This window comes from Helianthus annuus, chromosome 13 (genome assembly GCF_002127325.2).
Source record: "Helianthus annuus cultivar XRQ/B chromosome 13, HanXRQr2.0-SUNRISE, whole genome shotgun sequence".
Taxonomy (NCBI): domain Eukaryota; kingdom Viridiplantae; phylum Streptophyta; class Magnoliopsida; order Asterales; family Asteraceae; genus Helianthus; species Helianthus annuus.
Window position 1 is genome coordinate 170,355,090 of NC_035445.2, and position 19,859 is coordinate 170,374,948.

The following is a 19,859-nucleotide window of genomic DNA, read 5'->3' on the forward strand; positions in this document are numbered from 1 at the left end:
TCTTACTTTCGGCTTGTGTTGGGCCTTCAACTGTCATGTTGCGACATGTCATGAAGCACCAGAAGAGAGCACTGAGCTTTTGATCAAGAGATTCTGTTTGAGAGGATAGTGAGAGAAATCGCTAAGGTTTTCAAAACAGATGCTCTGCAGCGGTTGCTCTCCAGGAGACAGCTGAAGCATACTTTGTTGGACCCATTGAAGACTCTAATTAGTATGCAGTTCAATGCTAAAAGAGTAATGATCATGCCTAAGGATATCCAGCTTGCACGTAGGATTTATGGTGAGAGGGCTTAGATTTATAGATCTGTAACGCTAGTATAAACATCTGAACTGTGTAATTATGCTCTTATAATTCTTAGTGATTCATATTGAATGAAAGTTTTCAGTTTAGTCCTGTTAAATGATATTATGTAAGTTCGTTGTTATGATGTCGGCACTGTATTTGATATTCTATCAAACTATGCATCCATCAACGTCTTTCGAAGGTATTCCTTAGTGATACATAGAAAGTCGAGTAGTTGTGTGTTTTTAGAGTAGTCAGTATGTTTTGATGACCATTCTGTTTAGGTTTAAGTCAAAACTTCCAGGTCTATAATGAAAATAAAGATGCATTTGAGTTGTTTAATTTGAATATAATTGATTATATTTAATTGTTTAGATCATGTTGAAAAACATTGGAATCGTTAATGGTGGTTTTGAATGTGACGAATAAAATGAAAAGAAACGGAGAATTTTCAATTTTAATTGGTGGGCCGAGCAGCTAGGCTGTGGTTTTGTTTAGGCATACTTCATTAGGCCCAAAATTAGTCATGGTTTCTTTGCTGATGGGCTTGAAGCCCACCTATGAAAAGATAAAGAAAAAGGGGTGGCCACGAGGGGTTTGGACTTTGGGACTGCATAGGTTAATTTCCAATGTAAACTAATTATTAAATATGATTATGTTTCAATAATTAATGATTGGTATATTGAAAAAAGCAGTTGATTTGTATGGGTATTAAATCTAAGTATTCATTTTTTTATTACACGATTTTTCTTCACCATAAAAACTAAGTAATTTAGTTAAATTGTTTTCTTGTAGTTATTTTCCAATTTAAAGTTATTATTTCAATAAAATAAACTTGTTAATGGTTTGAGTCAACAAAAGTCAAAACCAACTTTGTTTTAAACTAGCTTTTTAGGCGGAAAAAAAGCCGTTTTAAAAGTCAAAACCAATTTCTCTCGGAAGTGGTTTTTGAGGGGAAAAAGATTGGTTTCAAAAGTAGGTTTAATCAATTTGGCTTAGGTTTAACTGGTCTCAAAGTATATATATTCCAAAATCGATTACAAATCATCTTTTCAGGCCAGTTTGAAACCAATTAGTAATATTAAGTTGGGCTTAAGTGGCTTTGTTTAACAAGTTGGACTTGGCCCAACCTAATCATTAATGGACCAGTTAATCTTCTTTCCGCTTTGTAGACGAACGGAGTTCACTTCCGGCCATTGTGTGGTCGTCGCCGATTCATCCCGGTTATTAATTTGTGTCACTATACTAAATAGGTAGGGTTATGATTCACTGAAAGATTGGGAGGTTTGTGATGAGAATGAGAGGATGAAATTAGGGTTTAGCGAGTACACGAGAAAGCATCCACACACGCATCCTGTAAGTATCACCTCCATTTTATGAATTCCAATTGCGTTTATGTGCTTGATTTCTGATTTAGATACATGTGGGTTTATGGGTTTGTTGATAAATGGAATTTCGATTAGTAATTTACTATATTTTGTGCCCTGATTATGATACTCTGTTTGCACTGTTTAAATTGATGATTGATGGGTTTGATTTGCTGATGAATACTTCAAATTTTGTGAATTTTAATTGCATTTATGTGTTTGAATTCTGATTTTGATTGAATTGGGTTTATGGGTTTGCTGGAAGTTGGACATTGGTTACATGGGAACCCACAATTTTAAGGTTTCTTACTTAATTGTCATTTTGTGTTTTGCTCATCAATTTTTACTTTTTACTTTGGATTTAAACTAAATTATGAGTAGAATGCCTGTTTCTTTGGATTTAACAATGAACTTGCCTTAAATAAGGTATGTTTTAACATACATATTAATTTTTTTTATGAAAATCAAAATATATTCATATCAATTCCGATTTTGGAAAATTGTTGTTTTGACCTTTATAGTCAAAGTGGGACAGGTAAAAGAGCTATACGATGAAATATGACTTCGTTCACCTCACTGAGCGGTGGATACAGTTAGACTATGATTTGTAACGCCAGTGTGTACAGGTGACCTAATTTGATGTTGTTGCGGTCCAATCTGATTATATTATTAAATGAACATTTCAAATTTAGTGACGTTATATGACTGGGTTGTTAAATTACTGTTCATTCTTATGCTGCTGTCAGTTTACTGTTTGGTTGTTTCTGATGTTCTATCAAACTCTGCATTTTGATATAAGATTCTTGAACTCTTTTATGCATTTTGATCTGGCTCGTTGTATGGTTTGGTATAAGATGGACACGCTTGTGTATCCATTACGTGCATCCATGAGCGGGCCTACCTTATCAAGATTGTCTCACATGATACTCTTACTTTTTATGTGTTATTGATGTATGTACATGACGTTGGAGTGGCTTTACACCTACATTCAATCACAGTAAACTTGAATCACCGGAAGCTTGTAGGCTTTACGTCACAAACTTGATGCGTAGTTACTTGTTTAGAATTTTCCCAAGTTTTTGAAGAAGCTGATAACTCTATGAAGGTGATTATTAGCATTTGTTTTGTTCTGAAGCAAACATATCCCTTGCATTCACATTTTGTAAGCATGTCATGATTACCTGGCCATGCAAGATGTTTATGCCTAGAGATTAGCATAGCAGCACTCTGGATTTTGGAAGGTGAGTGAACCGTTTAGATCGGCCTTGTGAAAGTCATGTTTTCACATGTCTAATTACTCTCTTATATTCACAGGTTATATCGTTCCCCGATGATGCGGTGACAGGTTATCCCTGGTGGTAGAATTTGCTGGTCGGTTTTTTTAAATAACAGAGAAAAAGGAGAATAAAAATTATTAAACTAGCCTGTAAAATTATGCAAAGTTCACATCAACTAGTTACTTTTATGTAAGCAAACAGATATAAAATGAGAATGAATTAGCTTAATCGTGTATCCAAACACCTCATAAAGCCAACTCTATCCATAACACAAATCCCTGTAAATTATTCTCATCACAGTAAGACAATCAAGCAATACACCAATTAACATCCCTCATCACATAATCACTTCATCTATGGCGGCATTCACATGTGATGGATCTTGATGATAAATAATAAACCATAAAACTCGAAGACCGACGAATATCTTAGCGAAGAGTGCCCTATGGTCGGTTCAACATACATACCCATCACAAACAATTAAGAACATATAAGTATCGATGAATATCAATAAATTAGAATCTTTCCGAATAGCCATTTGATCACAGATGTAGTAATAGTTTGTATAAAAACTAATCAAATTCATGGCATATTAAAAGGAATCATAGCTGCGACCATCAAAAACTTTGTTGACTCACTTAAAAAAAAAATTGCTTCTCTAACATATTTAAGAACACAATCCCCCACAAAGGTCACATAAGTTTTCAACTTTGTATAGCAATTGAATGAGTTTATCAAATTAAAGACCATTAAAATATCTATCATTGACCAAGAAAACTTAATTCTTTTTACCTGTGTTCCAGATCACAGATGTAATACATCAAATCATCTAGTAATTCATGAAACATATAACAAAAAAATTGGCAACCAACGCCATTGCCGCCACCAACCGACGACCACCGCCATCAACGACGACTACTGGATCTAGGATTTCAGAATTTTGTGATTAAGGGTTTCACCAGATCCATTAACGGCTGCTAATGTTGGATACGATTAAGGTTCCGGCACAACTCTTGTAAGCCTCAACTCGTGTGTATTCCCGTTTTGGTGGGATACTCGGTGGTGTTGGGTTGCGAGTCAAACGCAGTTCCGGCAAACTAATGATGATGAAAGCGTGATGAAGGTGGAGGTGGTGGCGGCTGAGTGGTGGTGGTGGGTTGTTGTGGCTGTTCACATCAGTCACGAAGGATTTAACTAGGGTTTAGAGGAGGGATAAATGAAGAAGGTGAAGATGGATTGATGGGTTTTTTTTATTAAAGATTTCTCAAGTCAATAAGTTATAAAATAAGTTACAAGGCAATCCTCTTTTAAGGGGGAGTGACCTTTCTTATACACACTCAATCAACACGTGCTACGTCAACTTCCCTCTTAAGTCCTTATTTTGCACTCAAACGTTGGCATCACTCTACTCACACAATTATTTTTTTATAAAAAAAAGAAAATAAATATGATTGGTGGAAAAAGGGTGGACTCACATTAACAACCAATCATCCCCTCTCTCTCCTCTCTCTCAAGCGGTGACCACACACCGAGCTCAATACTCTTCGCGGTAAAATGTTGTTGGTGGCGGTGTACCCGCACGGTAAAACCACTCACCGCATGGTGTGACAACCCGAATTCCCGAGGTTAGTATTATCCTATTCCACGACTCTTTTGTTTGTATCTACATATTCTTCGCATTTTAATAAGGGCATTGTGCTAGTGGGATTACGTTACAAACTTGTTAATGGTAAACGCGCTAAACAGTTGATACTAATCCTTCGACCTAATCTTTCAATTTGGAACATAATCCTTCGATCCAAGACCCAGTCTTTCGACCTAAGATCCTTCGACCTGATCTTCCAACCTTAGACCTAATCCTTCGACCCAAAGATCTTTCGTCCATAATAAGATCTTTCGAGCTAGAATCCTTCGACTGGAATTCAGTCTTTCGGCCTAGGATCCAGGATCCTTCGACTGGGATTCAAGTCTTTCGGCCCAGTCTTTCGACTAAAGACCTCAACTTTCGGCCCACATAATCTAGGGTTTAGTGTTATATTTAGATCATACCGACAATTAAACCCTACTCCTCCCAGTTGGTTGTGCGACGGCAGAAGACAAAGCTTTTCCCCTATAGTGATCGTCACTGTATTTTCCTGCATTCATTCGGTTAGTGATTCATTTTCCTCATTGTCGTAGTCGCTAGTTGTAATTATTGATAGGGTAGGTGTTATATAACGAATGCATGATCTGTGAATGTAAATGCGTGTCATTATATTACGAATCCACTGGCATGTTATGTGTTGATATTAACTAACCAAATTCCTGTTTAATTGATGATCGGGTTGGGGTGCTATGGGCCGATCAAATGTATAGGTTTTGTGGGTGCTTGACTGTTGATGTGAACCTTGTTTTATAGGTTGTTAGGAATCTGTTTTCCTTGGTTGTTACGGGTTAGATCGGGTTATCGAGATAAACCATGGGATCCACGCGATTAGAATATGAGTTCTATACACTGAAATTGAGAATAGTTACTGATGGTTGTTCGATCGGACCATTGGTACTTGATACGAATATCTACATGATGTTTAGTAATATGCCAACCATGATTATTATCGTAATTACATATGCTCCTATTGAATAAAGTGTGAATAAAAATTGATGCTCTTAATGCACTGTGTAATATGTACATGAAGAATGAGGTTATGAATTATCAACACTCGGTACATGGGTCACACACACACACACTTGATAACACCGAAGGATACCCGGGCAGCACCTTCCCTCGGCATATGTTTGGCCGAAGGATAACTGTTGACGGAAGGATAACTGTTGACCGAAGGATAACTGTTGACCGAAGGATAACTGTTGACCGAAGGATAACTGTTGACCGAAGGATAACTGTTGACCGAAGGATAACAGTTGACCGAAAGATAAGGGTTGGGCCGAAAGATAACAGGCTTGGGCTTGGGTCTCGAACATCGGGTTTAAGGACCATGAATAGTACATGAAGTTACACCTTGTTTATATGTTTGAGTTGAGGCATTATTTGAATACTCGAAACATGGGATACGAAGTATAACCCTATATGTGTAGCACCTAGTATGTGAACATACTTTAAATGATGGAATTTGTGCATGATTAATCGGTATGCCATGCCTAGTGATGGATGTTAACACTTGTATTCGTGTACACTAGCTGATGACTAAATGTGAAATGATACGTGTTGTGCTTGTATGCAAACTGATTGTTATGTGTAACTATCATAGGGCTTGGTAAATCACTGTTGTGAAACGAGTAATTAATTCTACCGAGCAAACCAAGGTGAGTTCACTACATTCGAGCATGTGTCCCAGTGGTTGGGGACAGTCTGTGGGTATCCCATAGGGGGATAAGTCTTTGGGTAAAAACGGGTGTATTGGTTAATATTCTCACCTATCATCTTTTGTAAGTCCCTCATCGGGTATTAGTTAGTAGCGCTACTTAGGTTTGGCACCCTCACACCGCTCCTGTAGAGGACGGAGGTGAACTAATGACCCAGTCTGGCCCAGTACTAGATAGGAGTACGTGGGAAGGGCAGTCGTGTATTTCAGGAGCCGTCATTGTTCGGAATTGAGATATTAACAATATTACCTGCATTGGTTATTGAACTGTTTTACATACAACTGGTAACAAACGTTTTCTAAAACTGTGAACTCGCCAGCTTTGTCTGATACACTTGTTACATGCTCGCAGGTCATTAGGTGATTGGTACAGGAGCTTGTTGGCTGGAGAGCAGGAGTGGTCATGGTCATGCTGAGGACTTATTTATCAAACACTTAATTGCTACGATCGTTTAGTATTTACTTTATGAATTATTTATGCTTCCGCTGAACTTATGGTTTTTGGATAACTTATGTTGGGATTTCAGTATTAATTAAATAATGAAATTTTATTTCAAACTTGTGATTCAATGTAATTGGTGGCTCATTGCTAGTCGTCACACGCCTAACAGGGACACTCCCTAGGTGGAATTTGGGGGTGTGACACATGGGGTCACCGCATGTGCCCCGTGTTCCCTAAGTTCTTCTGAAATAAGCTAACCCAAACACCCACTCAAGGTTTTGACACCTAACCGAATCTTTTAAGGGTATCCGGGGCACCCTTCGGGGACCCCTTAGGGGACTCAACTCACCTATTAGGTGTGTGCTGCCAACAATTAGGTAAGTTAGAGAGAGAGTAGAGAGAGAGGGTGAAATAGGTGGGGAGTTGCCGAAGAGAGGGGAGGAGAGAGGGAGGAGAGAGGGAGAGCTTGACCAATCAATGCTTTTCTTCTTTTCTTTTTTTTTTTTTAAAAAAAAATCAATTCGCCTAAGAGGGGAGTGCCGCCATCAAAAAGGGGTATTAGGGGAGTGTTAGAGGGGAGTTGACGTGGCATTTTATGGTTGGTTATGTGTAAGAGGGGGGAGTCACCTAAGAGGTGAGCACCCCTTACACCCTAAAACCTCATAGCCATTGAATAACGGAAACAACTTATTAACCGAAACCGAAAAAATTAAAAAAATGGTTAATTAACTAAAAAACCGGTTATTCATTGAACCTTTTAAGTGAATAACCGAAGAAAATGGTTATTAACCGAATCGCTTAAACTAAAACCGGTTAAAGCAAAAATGAGAAAAAACCGACGGTTCAGATAAACAAACCGTTTATGGAAAAAATCATTTTGTGCACCTCTACGATATGGTCCATTAAGACATGTATGACCTAATATTGGTTGTCGTGATCCATTAACACATGTATGATCTACTGTTGGCCATCAGAATTCATAAGGCCCAATATGGTCCATTAAACATGTATGGTCTATTATAGTCCATTGTGATACATTAAGAACTATATGATCTACTACTAGTCATCGTGATCCATTAATGCCTAATATAGTCCACTAACACTTGTATGATCTACTATTGGCCATTGTGATCCACTAAGGCCCAATATGGTCCACTAAGACAATTATGATCTACTATTATCTGTTGAGATCCATTAAGGCCCAATATGTTCTATTAATGCCAATTGGCCTAATATGGTCCATTAAGACATATATGAGCTACTATTGTCTGTTGTGATCCATTAAGGCTCAATGTAGTTAACTAAGACATATATGAGCTACTATTACCCGTTGTGATCCATTAAGGCCCAATATGATCATTTAATACATATACAATATACTATTGTGCATTGTGAAAGACTCAATATAGTTCATTAACATATATATGACCACTATTGGGCATTATGACCTAGTAAAGCCCAATATGGTCTATTAACACATATATGATTAGGGATGAGTTCAGTACCGATACTGGTACCGAACATACCGTTATCAAAAATGTCGATACCAGAAATCATCAAATATGGGTACAGGTACTGGTACCAAAAATGTTTGATATGGTATTGTACAGTACTCGTACCACAACGCTATTTGAAAGTAAAATTTGGTAAACTACCGGTATCGTATCGAACTAAAAGTACCAGTACCCAAACAATCAACTTCGAGAAATTCGGTCGCATTATTAATATGCATCCATTAATGAAAACAAATATGGTTTAAAATATATAATATTTAATAATAGTTTGAATTATTAAGTATTTAGTAATTTTTAATATCAAATAATGTAATTTTTTAAAAAAGAATATTATTTGAGATGAAAGTTTTGAATCAAAAATTTTGGAGGAAAGTTTAAGTTTTAGAATGAAATATTTTAGGGTGGAGGTTTAAGTTTTAGGATAAACTATTTTGGGGGAAAGCTTAAGTTTTAAGATGAAATATTTTGGGGGGAAGTTTAAGTTTTAGAATAAAATATTTTGGAGGGAAGTTTTAGAATGAAATATTTTAGGTGAAAGTTTAAGTTTTGGAATTAAATATTTTATGATGACTTTTTAAAGATGTAGTAACTTTAACATCCGGTCACACATTTTTTAGTGACATCTGATAATATTTCGTCACACAAAATAAACAAAATGATGATTGTGTGACGAATGTTAATGTAAAACCACATTTAAATTTTGTAATTTTAAATGTGAATATTGTCCAACTTTTGGTTATATAAAATAATATATGTGGCCATATGCATTAGATTTTAGCCACATTATTAAACAAATAATATGGTCATAGAACACATATGGCCACACTTTTCTAATGTGGATGTTTTATCTTATCGTGTGGCTAAAGGTTTGGAATAGTTTTGTGTTTAGTCACGCGAAACAAATATAGTAACCGTAGATCAAATTTGGCAACACTTTTTTAGTGTGACTAATAAATGTCACAGTTTTTTTCTTAAAGTGTGGCTAAAGGTTTTGAATACACATGTTATTAGTCATAGGAAAATATGTAATGTGATCATAGATAACATTTAGTCACACGTTGCTAGTGTAGCAAATATATGTCACAATTTTTTTCTTAAAGTGTGGCTAAAGGTGTTAAATACATGTTTTTTTTGTCACATTAAACAAAAATATGTGGTTATAGATCATATTTGGCCACACATTTCGATTTGTGGCTAATAAATGTCACACGATTTTCTAAAAGTGTGGCTAAAGGTTCCGAACTAGTATAAATGGTCACATTAATAATAAAATGTGTGGCTAAAGGTGTTTTAAAATGTTATGAATAACCTTTAGCCACACATTTTTACAAATGTGTGGCAGGGCGGTTTTGCCAAAAGTGTGGCCGTAGCCCTTTTTTCACGTGGTGTAATAACTTTAGAACCACTTGTATGGTTGTTCCTATTCTTTTGTAAGTTTTGGGGTAAAATGTAAATAAGGTTCCCCGCCTGGTCATTTCCAACTTGAACTCCCCTCCCCTTAATTTTCAAACGTCTATAACTTTTTCATACGTTGATATTTTTTAAAAAAATTACACCATATGACGAGCATTTCATCCTCTTTAATTCGAGCAGTCTGTCGCTATAGTTTTCTTAAATTTTTTTACACGATTTTGAATATTCATTGCGTATGAAAGAGTTATAACCGTTTGAAAATCAATGGGGGAAGTTGTTTAAGTGAGAAATGACTAAATTACCCTTCAAGGCAAGCACACTTGTCCTCCTTCCTTGGTCGCGTACACTTGGTACAAATCTTATGTCTTGTATAATATATTTAGTATATATTATTGCTATATAAATTTGCTCCCTAAAATTCATGGGCCCTGGATATGCCCTACCCTCCATGGTGGATCTGCCCATTTGACTACGTTATCCATGTAGTTAAATTTTTCAGTCCAACCCACCAGACATAACCACATCAACCATTAAATGAAGTACAGATTGACTCTTGAGGTCAAAAAATTAAAATTGACTTCAAAATTGAACCACATCATCTTCAATGGAAAAAGTTGTTTATGTAACATTCTTGTTATATTGAATTTGAAAAGCAATGGGTTTGGCCATTAATATCAAAGTGTATTGTTTGACCCTTTTGAAGTTTTTTAATTGCAGTTGAAGAAAGAAGATATTCTGCAAATCAACAACACACATCCAAAATACTTCATAATTGCTGGAAAGGAAGCTGGCTACATCTATTGCCATAATTTGGTTCATTTACATGCTCTGCAAACATCCTGAGATTCAAACAGTGCGAGTGAAGAAAGCCTAGAAATGATAAGTAGCTTCATGTAACTTGGAACAAAACTCTCGCGAGTCTATCCTGCATCTCAGTGGTATGCAACTCAAATATTCAGCAATTTCTCATTCTTTAACTTAACCAAGCCTTTGACTAATCAACATGGTTACTAGTAGTTGTTGGAGTGGTTCAAAATGGATCGGATTGGATCAATCCAAAGAACTTTTTGTCTAAATTTATATAAAAATAATAATGATTATTATTATTAAGTGATAAGGATACGGAGCTAATCCATGATCTAGCAGACTGCAGACTCGTATTTGGTGCAACTAGACACACAGAAGTGGATTGGAAAATGATTCAAGCTAAAAAGGGCATAATCGTATTTGTTGCAACTAGACACAGAAAAGTGGACTGGAAAATGATTCAAGGTAAAAAGGGCATAACTTTCATTACATTTGAAGTTATACGAGGAAAAGTAATGGATTTTTTTAACTAGATATTTATTCGTTGTTTTTTAGGTTGTTAATTGTTGAAGAATTAATGGAGATTACCTTTGACGGCAAGTTACCACTAATGAGGATTATGGAACTTACCACTGAAGCGAATTACCTCTAGTGAAGATTGATGAAGTCTCGCTAATGAAGAAGAGATGCCACGTGTTAGCCTATCATTTGACGAAGACAATCTGTTGAGAGGATGTTAGACATAATTGTCACTTGTCAATTCCGTGCGTCTCAACAAGAATATAGATACATGAGTCTGCATTGATATTATTATCAGTTGACCCCATAGTTTAATGTGTGCAAATTCAGAGAAAATTTGCATGTCACCCTCTTCATAGATAGAGCGTTAGCTAGAAAACCATCTGTAAATTCAATTTTAATTTATAACTAGTTTTACATGATGTATTGAAACAATCGATTTTGATTAATACCTTGTGCTTATAGCAATTGTTCTTCTACTCTTGTTTATTCTTTTGCGCATATTGGGAATCAGTTGACGATGAAACAGTGATACCTTACACATTGATTAACTAATATCCCACTGCAAACTAACTCACATTGAATGTAGGGTATTATCTAAGTTTTAGCTTGATTGCGATGCGCACAAATTTAATCTCCCAACAACATTGTATCCTAGAAAGATCTAATTCTCTTGGTAGTAACTCGGAAGGTATTCATGTAGTTGCAATATCTTATAAATAATGGATAAACAGAGTAGACATGACCTGTAAAGTTTACACACAACTATTGCCCTAGGTTGTTAATAGATTTATGTAACAACTGGTGATTGCGAGTTAGATTTATGTAACAACTATTACGACACGGTTGTTTGATAACCCTATACTAGCAACTTCAGTTGACAAATTACAATAAAAAGAAAGATTAGTAAAGAGGTAACAAAACAAAGGAAATCATAAAGTCATGCTGAATGTAAAAATGTATCATGAGATCACAAAAACCAAACTCATATCAAGAAATTTATAATAAAAAGAAAAGAAAAAAACACATACACACAGCAAGTCAACCTTCAATCAAGAAACTAAACAAGTAACATCACAACACTTAAACTAATGTGTTCTACCCCATGGTCCATAAACCGTAAAGAACCTCAAACCCGTCAAAGACAACCCATAAATATGATTATACGTATGAGCGATTTCTTCAGCCGCTTTCTTCGTTGCAGCGTATAGGATCAGTTCGATCTTTTTCCGAAATCTTTTTCAGAAAAGGGTACTTCTGTATTCAACCCATAAACAGAACTAGAAGATACCCAAACAATTGCAGGCTGTGGATTTGCATTTTTGCACACTTCAAGAACAATAATAAAACCAGCAGTATTACTATGAGTATAAGATTTTGGGTTTCTTCATTGCATATCTAACACCAGCTTGAGCAGCTACATAAATAACATGAGTAAAATGAACTACCTCAAAGAGTTTGTTCAGCAAACTGGTGTCCTTTATGTCCCATTCCACAATGAAAATCCCACTTTTTTTTCCACACATGTTGACGAGCCCTATTGAGGGTAGGATCGTAATAACTGTTAAAATTGTCTAACCCTAAAACGTAGTCACCACGGCATCTCAAGGCGGCGCTGATGTGGATTCCGACGAAACCGGCTGCTACGGTGACCAAAACAGAGTACCCTGTTTTCAATCCGATGTTGACTGATGACTTGACCGTTACTCCCATCGGTATCCCTATACACACACACAACTCTCAGTTTAACCTAATTAAACAGAGAGTGAGTGGTCATGTAGAAGATAGCGTTATTAGAAATGTAACCTAGGACACAAAAATAATTTAGGTGTTGTATATTAATAAAATAAATAGTAAAAAGTAATCTAATTTAATAAAATGAAATTATGGATATAAATAGGGTTGTAAACGAACCAAACGTTCAGCGAACAGTTCGTGAACCGTTCGGCGGGAAGTTCGTTTATGTTCGTTCGTTTAATAAACAAACGAACATGAACAAGAAATTTCGTTCAATTAGTTAAATGAACGAACATGAACAGGGGTCTCGTTCGTTCGATTGTGTTCGTGAATGTTCGGTAAGGTGTTCGTGAACGTGTTCATGAACATTCATTGATTTGCATTCGTTTATGTTTGTATGTTTGTGTTTTAATTGAAGATCTTTGTACTTTCTTATATTTTATTTGTACTTTTTATATTATTAAACTTTTATTTATTTGATTACCCTAACAATTAAACTAGGAAACCCACTTTCACCTTGTTTATGCATCATTTCCCTTTTATTTTTCATTATTTACATCAGCGAATACGATCGACCTCCGTTCCACAAGAAGGGATTCAAGTTCGAGCGCTACTCTCTGGGCCATCTATCTTTATCCTTCGTCGGTTTCGCCAAATTTATTTGTGTTCGTGAACCGTTCACGAACACGCTCATTTCCTTAATGAACGAACACGAACATAAAATCTTGTTCAGTAAGTGTTCGTGAACCGTTCATGAACACATTTATTTCCTTAACGAACGAACATGAACAAGGCCTTGTTCGTGTTCGTTCGGTTCGTTTACAGCCCTAGATATAAAAGAACCTATAGGGTTTATATGAACAACAGCTAACAACTAACTGATGTAGAAAATAAAAAAATCAGAACATACCTACTTTTTAAACTACTTTCAAAGTGAACATTAGTAGCCTAAAATATCCAAATGAATCACATAGATATAGTCCAATTAACAGATTAAGTGACCATTTCCAAAAGCAATCTGCATGCATGGTACGTATGATCACATACAAATCTACACACAGACATCAAACTAAAGTTCTACTTTTATGAACAAATAACATAATTAGTTAATAAAAGCTCATAAACTTTCCTGAAAAAAGAAACGGGTCAGTGGGTCACTCGTTCAAGGGTATGTGAAATTTATCCATATGTAAATATGAGTCTAGGTATATATCAACATCCATATAACCTTTTATTTACAAACTTTTTTTCTTTGAATCAATTAAATGGAAAACCTCGACTTTTAGGTTCAAGAACCCTAATTTAGCACTCATCCCCTTTTTGGACATGAAAAATGATCTACTGGATAACTACAAAATGATTGTCGATCTAGTATACAAAAGAAGCTAGGGAATACACATGAATGAAAAAAGACACATCTTTCATTGAGGCATTAAACCAAACATCTGGTGTGCATGTAAACTCAATAGCTAAAATCTCTTCCAAAACAAGCAAAAAGTAAACTAATAAATGTACAACAGCGCAACAAACGACCCCAATTTCACATCTGCGGAGAAAAAAAACCCTACGAACTGAACACAAAACACCCTCTAGTTCATAAATCAATCGCAAAAGGAAAAAAAAACACGAACAAGAAATAGCAGGAATTTACGATCAAAAGCAAACCCACAAAGGGGGCAACAATTGAAATTAAAACAGCAACTAGAACTAGAACAGAGGTATAGTTTACTTTTTGGGAGCGTCATTATGGGGAAAAGTGGTGGTTCGAACGCACGCATGCACCTAATGTGAAGAACATTTGCAGCAGATTAGAATGATGAATCAACTGAATCTCTCCTCCATTCCAGCAGATTATACTTTCTTTTATCCCTGTCTAAAATATTTTTATGGCTTTACCCTGCAATGACCGACACACTCTTTTTTATGTTAATGATGTTAATGTTACGCACATAACGTGTGTAAAAAGTATACAACGTGTAATGTCGCATGCGGGTACCACAAACTAATGCCATCATCGTACAATGTAACCACAATGCTCATATATGTTACACTCAGTTAGATTGGATACGTTGAAACATGCATTTTCATATGGTTAACACATTACATAAATAACTAAGGAGTTACCACCAGAACGCACGGCCTATTGCAACAACCGAACGTTGCTCACACCCTCAGGTGACAATTAACATCGTTAAACCTCAAATTATTTATTTTTAAAGTTTCTGCTCCTTGTTTCTTTCTTGTTTGGGCTTGTTTTAATGTTGGAAGCCCAACTGGTTTACAATTAAGGAATGTTATTAAGCCCAACATAAACTATTTCATCTATAGAATGTAGTATAGGTGTACATTTGTTTTTTTTTTTAATCGGCTCGGTTTGGTCTACTTTGGTCAAAACCATTTTGAGTCAAAACCATTTTGAGTCAAAACCATTTTGAGTCAAAATCTGTTTGGTTGTAAACAGGTTATGAAGGAAAATATTTGATCTTATACAAATCGGTTTGGGTCGTGTAGAAACCGTTTCGCTTTTTTAAACCTATAGTTTTTTAATATCATCCTGGTTTTACAAAGAGGTTCAAGTCCAAACAGGTTTTTAGTAACGAGAGTTGGAACTAATGTTAGATATTTTAGTGTAATCGTGGGATTGACTTGGTGATCAAAGCGAATAATAATACACATCAAGCAAGTTATGAGGTGCGGGAGTGTACGCTTGTTTGAGTTATTATTATTCGAAGTGTACGGACGGAGCCCGTACTCTACGGGGGCTCCAAGGGGGCAGCTCCCCCTTGGCGGGGTTCCGGGGGCAGCGCCCCTGGTAGCAGGATCCAAGGGGCGGCAGCCCCTGGTAGCAGGGTCCAAGGGGCGGCAGCCCTTGGCGTTGTCCAAGAGAAAACAATACATCCATTAAAGTAAATTTATTGAAAATCCAAATGGGCATTTTTGTACATCTCTAATCTATAGTAAACATACCATATTTGATATAAGTTAAGTAAATTACAGTTGTCGATTTAAAATGGAATGGGTTGTGTCGTCCCAAAGCTCTTTTTGTCTAAAACTGTTTCAAAAAATTAATAAATATTGTGTCAACAAAAGTTTCATCATTTCAATGATACTCCAATTTCTGTTTACCAAAACAATAAGGGGGCGTTTGGTTTGTGGAATGATTTAGAATTGGAATTTGAATTTGTATAGGAATTAGAATTTGAAGGAATCGGATTTGGAATTTAAACATTCCAATTGGAATTGGAAATTGTTGGAATTGGAATGTCAATTCCATTTTTGTTGTGTTTGTTGTCAAATGAATTGGAACCCATCACCCCGGAACCAACAACCCCCAGTTCGGTTCGAAACGGTACGGGTCAAAACGGTTCGCATCGAAACAGTTCAATTCTAAACGGTATGGGTCGAAATGGTACGCGTCGAAACGGTTCGGTTTGAAACGGTAGTGGTCGAAACAGTTCGGTTTGAAACGGTATTGGTCGAAACGTTACGGGTCAAAACGGTACGGGTCGAAACCAGTATGGGTCGAAACGGTCGAATATTCCAATAAATTTACTTTAATTCCTTCATATATAGGAAAGGTTTTGAATTCCTTTAGTTAAAGGAATTTGAAAAAATTCATGCCTAATTCCAATCCAATTCCATTGTCAACCAAACACATGAAGATTGGAATTGAGATTCCAATTCCATCAAATTCTGTGAACCAAAGATCTTAAGAGATGAAATTCAAATTCCAATTCCCTTAAATTCCATTGAATTCCTACGAACCAAACGCCCCCTAAGGTTAATACAGTACAACCGGTATTAACCATTTTCTTCTAGTTGAGATCATGTATAAAGTTGGATGTGGTCTAGTTAGACAGTCAACCTTCAAGTTATGTGATTAGAGTGAAACTTGGATGTGAAGGGTATTTTTGTCATTTGACTAGATACAAAAGTAAACTGATGATCATAAAATGTATTTTTGTCAGAAAGGGCAGATTTCAGATGTTGGTTTATTGAATTCATTAGCATATGATCATGAGCTTCATATGCCTGTAACTTGGATTCATAGTTTAAACAATCTGCCCGGTTTTACCTCTAGAATCACATGACAATATGAATAAAACATGTGCATCCTTTGAAAAGATCAGAGTGTTGGTATATTACTTGTTTTGAGAATCTATATGTCTCCTTTTCAAATAAATTCCATTTAAATAATAATTACTTTTTTTGTTCTATAAATATGATCTTACAGATTGATTAGTCCTTTCCGCAACAAGGTTTATACGTCTGACCCAGCCATTGTTTAAGACCGATGACAAAAGTTATGTTAAGGTATGTTGGATTACAGTTTCTAAATCTAGACAAAAGTTACTTTTTTTTTTATTTGAGTTTGCTCAGTGATTTGAATTTTGTAAAATGTCACTTCCACATTTTGTGAATTCATAAGTTCTGCCTTCATACAATTTCATAATTATGTATGGTCAAATGATTGATATTTAGGAATTCCACTCAAACCACTGCCATAAACTTTTCATCATAGGAAGTGCAGTTTCACTCTTGATGTCAAACAAACAAACTAAATTTGAATTCAAATTGATTACTATTCTTCACTATTTGACCATAACTCAAATGGAAAAAGTTGTTTTTTAGCATTCTTGTTACTTTAAACTTGGAAAGGCAATGTGTTTGACCAAAAATTGTTTGACCCTTAAATTTTTAAAATTGCAGTTGAAGAAAGAAGACATTCTATCAGGGTTTCTGCAAATCAACAAGACACATCCAACATACTAAGAGAGACATAATCCGAATTCACTTATTTCGAGCCCGGATTTTGACTCTGGTGACAACATGTGCGGGGTTGTTGCTCTTGCTTTGGGCTTGTGTTGGGCCTTCAACTGTCATGTTGCGACAGGTCATGAAGTACCAAAAGAGAGCACTGAGCTTTTGATCAAGAGATTCTGTTTGAGAGGATAGTGAAAGAAATCACTTAGGTCTTCAAACAGATGCTCTGCAGCGGCTGGCTCTCTAGGAGGCAGCTGAAGCATACCTTGTTGGACCCATTGAGGACTCTAATCTGTGTGCGGTTCAATGCTAAAAGAGTAAAGATCATGCCTAAGTTTATAGATCTGTAACGCTAGTATGTAGATCTGAACTGTGTAATTATGCTCTTATAATTCTTATTGATTCAAATTGAATGAAAATTTTCAGTTTAGTCCTGTTAATGATATTATGTAAGTTGGTTGTTATGATGTCGACGTTGTATTTGATCTTCTATCAAACTATGCATCCATCAACATCTTTTGAAGGTACTCCTTAGTGATACATAAATTACACAAACCCAACTCTGTATATCATCTTCTTCTTCATCTTTTCATGAAATCTCCTCTCTCACTCATCTCATGGGTGTCGGTTTCACTGATTGGTGGAGAAATAGCAGGTGTTGATTGAAACTAAAGAGGTACGGTTTTGAATAGGTGGAGAATTGAGAAGTTTGTGATGAGAATGAGGGGATGAAATTAGGGTTTAGAGAGTAAACGAGAAAGCATCCTGTAAGTATCACCTCAATTTTATGAATTCCAATTGCGTTTATGTGCTCGATCGCTGATTTAGATACAATTGGGTTTATGGGTTTGTTGTTAAATGGAATATCGATTAGTAATTTACTATTTTTTTGTGCCCTGATTATGATACTCTGTTTGCACTGTTCTATTTGAAGCGCAATTGATGATTGATGTGTTTGATTTGCTAATTAGTACATCAATTTTATGGACACGTGTTATGTGCCCAATTCCTTGGCTAATAATTATATGCATCGGAAGCTACTAATTAAGGCCTACATGTGCATGGGAGTTGCATTATTTAATTATGCATAATATTTATTTTTACTAGTTAATTTGTTTCTTTGGTTAAGAAAGAGTCAAGTCAAAGTAGTTGGTAACTTATGCACTATTTTAGTAGAACATGGGTTAAGGAGTAGTGGGTAGTTTGAGTATTGTTTCTATTTATATTTACCTTTTGTAATTTGCTTTTATTATGAATGAAAAATTTAGAGAATTATCTCAAGTCTTTGCTTCTTGCTAATTTCTTTTGAGTTTGATCCACTCAACGGATTATCTATCAACCGATTGGTTCGTATCAACACGTAATTGCTGGTTACTTTGGATTTAAACTAACTTATTATGAGTAGAATGTCTGTGTTTCTTTACATGAATTTGTAATTCAAATTGCAGCTTCATGGTCATCTCTTCACATATATGTATGTGTTCATGTATGTATGTGTATGTCTCGTTTTTCACATATATGGTGTTCTACTGCATAGACTAGTGGGGTAGTATTTCATTTTACATGAATATGTGATCCAAATGACAGCTCTTAGTAGTCCCTATGCAAAGCATTTTTATATTTCTTTATTTACAAGCTCTGAATTAAATGGTAACAAACACACATTACAGTAAACAGCAATCTTCATCAACATTCTATTTATGCTATTAAGACGACGGGATATAGATGCTCATTATATGACCCGCTTCACTAATAAAGTATAAACTTCAAAGCCATATGCCCCTATATATCTGATCAGTTTGAGATACAAAAATTGGAAAACAAACCAAATCCACCCATTACTCTCTTATATTCACAGGTTATATCGTTCCCCGTTGATGCGGTGACAGATACATATGGAACATTTCTACCTGATGGAACAGCTTTACAGTTTCAGCAGATTCTGAACATAAGTGTTTTAGAGGTGCCAAAATGGGTTGATTGGACGGGTTGAAATTTGAATAACAGGTCAAAGTGAGTTAACTTTGTACTGGTCAAACATGTGTACTGGGTTGACCCAAAAATACTTTATGTCAAAACATTTTAAATATGTTTATAAACCATTAGTGTTTTCAAGTCTCAAACCTGATTACAAAAACTATATTAGTTGTATCGACAACTTTTGACCCGTTCCAGCCATTTTCAATTTAATTACCCATTTGAGCTTTTCGAAAATAAAACATAGCCCCAGTCTACATGTTCTTAAGTAGTGCATTGGAATTGTCATCTCTACCTTAACCCATCAAATTCTAATCTTGGTTTGTTCCAACAATTTTTTTTTTATTAAAAGATTCTCATGTCAATCATACCATTTTGCATGATCCAGGATTCCCGA

At 35.7% G+C, this 19,859-nt stretch overlaps 1 long non-coding RNA gene across 1 annotated transcript; it reads left to right on the forward strand.

Moving 5' to 3' along the window:
- The first annotated feature begins 2,054 nt into the window (after nt 1–2,054).
- Nucleotides 2,055–19,431, forward strand: LOC118485555. Its single transcript, XR_004876635.1, has 3 exons — nt 2,055–2,076; nt 2,172–2,891; nt 19,344–19,431. It is a non-coding gene; the product is annotated as an uncharacterized LOC118485555 (long non-coding RNA).
- The last annotated feature ends 428 nt before the right edge of the window (nt 19,432–19,859 follow it).